This window comes from Gossypium raimondii, chromosome 11 (genome assembly GCF_025698545.1).
Source record: "Gossypium raimondii isolate GPD5lz chromosome 11, ASM2569854v1, whole genome shotgun sequence".
NCBI lineage: Eukaryota > Viridiplantae > Streptophyta > Magnoliopsida > Malvales > Malvaceae > Gossypium > Gossypium raimondii.
The window spans coordinates 25,737,615-25,743,485 of NC_068575.1; the positions used below are offsets into that span (position 1 = coordinate 25,737,615).

The 5,871-nt window shown below is 35.1% G+C and overlaps 1 non-coding gene across 1 annotated transcript; it reads right to left on the reverse strand.

Annotated features, from left to right (window-relative positions):
- Positions 1 to 4,316: 4,316 nt before the first annotated feature.
- LOC128035082 (small nucleolar RNA R71) lies at positions 4,317 to 4,423 on the reverse strand. The gene has a single exon (XR_008191485.1). It is a non-coding gene; the product is annotated as a small nucleolar RNA R71 (small nucleolar RNA).
- Between the last annotated feature and the right edge of the window lie 1,448 nt (positions 4,424 to 5,871).

Genomic DNA, 5,871 nt, shown 5'->3' on the forward strand with positions numbered 1-5,871 from the left:
GATGCCATTCGCCTATGGTTATTCCCTTTCTCATTGAGGAACAAAGCTAAACAGTGGTTGAATTTTTTACCACGAGGTTCGATCACTACATGGGATCAAATAATCGAGAAATTTTTATTGATGTACTTCCTATCGGCTAAAATAGCTAAGTTGAGGAATGATATCTCTTCCTTCGTGCAGATTGACTTAGAGACTCTATATGATGCATGGGAGAGGTATCCTCACCATGGGTTACCTCTATGGCTACAAGTTCAAACCTTTTACAATGGTTTGAACCCCTTAAATAGGCAATTGATCAATGCAGCCGCCGGTGGTACTCTTAACAATAAAACACCTGAAGTGGCTTATGAACTTATAGAGGAGATGGCACTGAATAATTATCAAATCAAGTAGAACAATTAATTAAGAAAATTGATGGTTTATGTGTTTCTATGCAGGTACATTCGGTGATGCAGTACGATATGAATAGAGGAGGAACGAACAATCCAGAATATTTAACCTAGCACAGAGAATGAATAAATCAACTATATGGGTAATAATTCTAGACCTCAGAATAATCCTTACAGTAACACTTATAATGCAAGTTGGAGGAACCATCCCAATTTCTCTTGCGGTGGTCAAGGAAATCAAAGACCACAACCCCCATCAGGCTTCCATCAACAACCTTACTAGCAAGAGAAAAATTTGAACCTTGAGGAGATGTTGACGAAGTTTATTTTGGTGTCAGAAACCCACTTTCAAAACACTAAAGTAGCCAACAAGCGTCAATTCAAGGGCTCAAGAACCAAATCGGTCAACTTGCGAAGTTGGTTTCAGAAAGACCTTAAGGTACCTTGCCTAGCAATATCAAAACTAACCCTAGGGAGTAGCTTCATGCAATTAATGTGTGAGATTAAGAAGGTTAAGTTGAATCTGAACCAAAATCGAGGTAAGAAAATATGGTAAGTAAAGGTAAGGTTGAGGTGAGCCAGAGTGAACAAAAACTAAACGGTAAGGAATATAAACCTCGAATACCATATCCTAATGTGACAAAGAAAGACCACACTAACGAACAATTTAGTAAATTTCTTAAACTTCTAAAACAGATGCATATCAATTTACCGTTTATTGAAGCTCTTTCGCAAATGCCCAATTCTGTAAAATTTTTAAAGGAGCTTTTGGAAAAAAAACAGAAGTTAGATAATTCGTCACATGTGGAGCTAAACGTAATTTGCTCAGCTATTTTTGCAAAATAAACTACCCAATAAATTGAAAGATCCAATTAGCTTTACTATTCCTTGTTTAATAGGTAGTTTAAATATGAATAATGCTTTAGCTAATTTAGGGGCTAGTATTAATGTCATGCCCTAGAAAACGTTTAAACAATTAGGTCTTGGGAAACCCAAAAAAATTAGGATGAGTATTCAATTAGCAGATAGAACCATTAGACTTCCTAGGGGTATTATTGAAGATGTACTTGTGAAAATTGATAAATTCATATTTCTAGTTGATTTTGTTGTTTTAAACATAGATGAGGATAATGACGTACCTTTAATTTTAGGACGACCCTTGTTAGTAACTCCCAGAACTATTATTGATGTTGGTACAGGTGAACTAATACTTCATGTAGGTGATGACACGATTACTCTCCAATGATTCTGCTAGAATACCAAGTTATCGAGATGATTATAAGAGTTATGTTAATATGAATAACATTGTGGCTCAAACTTCTTTGCAAGAAACCCCTCTGAAAAATGTGATGGAGCCGTGTTCCAATCCATGTGACAGAAACAGAACGACTAATGAAGAAAGAATGTTACAAATCGATGAAGTAGATGAAAAATATATAGGATTTTTCCTATATAATTCATTACCTTTTTACTTAAATTTGTTGTTAAAACCAAGTAATAGTTTAATAAATTAATGAAGTATACGAAAATATGAAATTAGGACATAGAAATTATTAAAATGTGATTTTATACTTTATTATATAGTTTTCATGCATAAAATGACTTATTTTATATTAATTTGAACATATTATATTTTTAAGCTATAAAGTGGACCATGCATGATTAAATTAAATAATAAAATATAAAGTTATGTTTAATAATTCATTTTTAATAATTCATTGATAAATTCGGTTTTAATTAATTAAATAAATTGATTAATAATAAAATATAAAGCTATCTACTATTTTTGGACAGGGCTGAGAGTTTTCTTCTAATTGCAAAACTGTCCAAATTAGGGACCAAGTCAACCCAACTTTTGGCTTTACATGGATGTCATAAACCATTTTTTGGTTTAATTATACAAAGTCCTAGAAGAGTTAAAGAAATCGGAGATTTTCCTGAAGATTTGTTGATGACGGAGCCTTAGTCCTGCTTTGTTGTGGTGCTCAAATTAACCAAAAATCAAGGAAAAATTAGCCACCTTTCCTCAATTCATGGCCGGTCACTCTTGGAGGGAGTTTCAAAGGATGGTCACTCCTATTTTTAGCAAACTAGCTCATTTACCTCACCTATAAATAAGAGCTCATTTCTCAGTTTTTCAATCATCACTAATCCCATCGTCTCTCACTCATTCATCATTCTCTAAACTCTTTTAGCTATCTTTCTCCTTCATCATCCTTGCATAGGAATTTTAGCGATTAAGCCTCTTAAAGAACCCTTGGTCGGCCACCTTGGAGAGCCATCAGCAAAGGAGTAAAGCAAAGAAGCGAAGGAGCCTCGTCAGTCAGAGTCTTGGGTGACAGCCACTCTGAATTGGGTTTAATCTTTCTTTTCTTTAAATTTAATTTAAAGATGTTCACTATGTTTTCTTTGTTCTTGTTTACAATAATTATAGCTTAATTTTATTTAATCTAGGATGATTATTTTGATTAAATAATATTTATTTGATTTATGCTTATAATGTTTGTGCCTCAATCGATCATGTTTTTAATTAAAATCAAGTCTGTATTTTGTTCATACATGATTGAAATGCACCTGAATTAGCTTTGCAATCCTAACAAAATGATGAGTAATGGACGCATAATTGAAATATGCATGCTCAATTTAGATCCTAACCCGATTGAATTGGAGGTTGCATAACAACTCTAACCAAGCTCTGTTCTATTCATAGTTTTTAGATTTGTGTGATTAAATTGTTTCAAACCTAACACGTCCCTGTTACCTCACACGAATGCTAAGAAACCGTTAGTAAATAAGGATTAGTAAAATGCGTATTTACTAAGTAAAGGATTCTGAAAGGACCTAATGTGGTTTACAAACTCATGGAAGATCGAGTTGCCATGGAATGTTTTTTCAAATGTTATTAAGCATGTTGATAATAAATTGAGTTTAATTAAAGTAATTATCCTAGTTTATTTATGTTATAATTGTTACAATTTATGTTTAATTTTACTAAAATCTATTTCATTCATATAGTTTGCATACTTAGGATAATTTGCATTAGGGATCATTACATTTAGTTTAATATATTTTAATCACCACTTCTCAACTATAGTATGTTTTTATTTACCAAATTGTTAATATAATTTTACAAATTAAGTGACTTTGCACAAATACAATCCTTGTGGAGACGATAACTCGATACTTACTTATTACTTGATAACGACTGTGGACACTTGCATAAACCCCAGCGTTACAAGTTTTTAGCGCTGTTGCAGGGGATTGTCAATTGTTGCCATAGCCATTTTTTGTGAAATTATTTATTTTCAATTTGCTTTATTTCTAACATTACTAACTTATTCTTTTTAATTTTTGTGATTTTCTGTTCAGGTGTTTATGAGCATAGATCGAATTATCGATTTACTCCCTGTAGACCCTAAAATTGAGTGAACTTTTAGACAAAGAAGACGTGAATGAAAAGCTCAAAGACAAGTCGAGATGAACCATGGAAATCAGAATCAAGACCAAGGTAATAAAGCCGATAATGTACGAAATCTTATCCTTATTGTTGATAATAGGGATCGATGCATCAGACAATATGCTGTGATACTATTTAGTGAGTTAAACCCAGGAATTAGGAGGCCAGATATTGAGGCAACCCAGTTTGAATTGAAACCAGTGATGTTTCAAATGCTACAAACGGTGGGCCATTTTAGTGGTATGCCCACGAAAGATCCACATCTCCACCTTCGATTGTTTATGGAGGTGAGTGATTCATTCAAGATAGTCGGTGTGACTATAGACGCACTAAGGTTGAAGTTGTTTCCGTACTCATTGTGAGATCGAGCACGAGCATGGCTCAATTCATTGCCACCAAGTTCCATATCTACATGGTAAGAATTAGCAGAGACATTTTTGGTTAAGTATTTCCCACCTAGCAGAAAAGCTAAGTTGAGGAACGAGATCAAAACATTCCAACAATTGGATGACGAGTCTTTGTATGAGGCCTGGGAATGATTCAAGGAGTTACTTCGTAAGTGTCCTCATCATGGGATTCCTCATTGTATCTAGTTCGAGACATTCTACAATGGTCTCAATGCACATACAAGATTGATGGTAGATGCTTCTGCGAATGGTGCAATTTTGTCTGAGTCTTATAATGAGGCTTATGAGATCATCGAGAGGATCGCGAGTAACAACTATCAATGGCCAACAAATCGAACAATTTCAGGAAGACGCATAACCGGAGTTCATGAAGTTGACTCCCTCACTTCATTATCAGCTCAGGTATCTTCTATTTCCTCTATGTTAAAATACTTAACCGCTAATAGTACTAATAATTTTGCAGCTCAGCCACCAAGTTCGTTTGAAGTAGTTTCCTGTGTGTACTATGGGTAAGGTCATTCTTTTGAGAATTTTCCATCGAATCCCGAGTCAGTGTACTATGTGGGGAACAAATATCAAAATAGGAGTGGACAAGGACCCCAGTTCAACTTCTACAATCCTCCATGGCATAATCATCCTAACTTTTCTTGGAGCAACCAAGGAAATGGACTGAACAACAACTTATTGCAGCAAAGACCCAACCAATCTTAAGGGTATAATCAACAAGCTCCAAAACCACCTCAAGCTGAGGCATCAAACAGTTTGGATAACTTGTTGAAAGCGTACATGGAAAAGAATGACGCTTTGATTTAAAGCCAAGCAGTAACACCAAAAAATTTGGAAAACCAAATGGGTCAGTTGCCTACGAAGCTTCGTAATAGACCGCAAGGAACCTTGCCGAGCAATACTGATAATATAAGGAATTTGGGTAAAGAACATATCAAGGTAGTGGCATTGTGAAGTGGTAAGACTCTCGAACCCTGATTGATTGATGTCGAAGATGAGCATGTTGAAAAGGAGGGAAGTAAACTAGATGTTGAAGTTCCTATAGCAAAGGAATCAGAATTTGCAAAGTCTGACAAGGTAAAACCTGACTTAGTGAATTCAAATGTTTTAACATCTTCTTTGAATGCAGATTTACGTACTCAGAAAAGTTGTTCGGTTCAAATGAAAGTTCCATCACCTCTATATCCGTAAAGATTGCAGCAACACAAGCATAAACAGGAGGTGCAATTCAAGAAGTTTTTGGATGTTCTGAAGCAGTTACACATCAATATTCCGTTGGTGGAGGCTTTAGAAAAAATTCTGAATTATGTGATGTTTATGAAGGATATACTATCCAAGAAGAAACGACTCAGTAAGTGTGAGACTGTTGCCTTGACAAAGGAGTGCAGCGTATTCCTGCAGAACAAACTGCCACCAAAATTGAAAGACCCAGGAAGCTTTACTATACCCTGTAACATTGGTGAATCTTACTGTGCTAAAGCTTTGTGTAACTTAGGAGCAAGTATCAACTTGATGCCTAAGTCTATTTTCAAGATGTTAGGGATAGGTGAAGTAAGACCTACAACTGTAACGCTTCAGCTAACGGATCGATCGCTAGCATATCCCGAAAGAA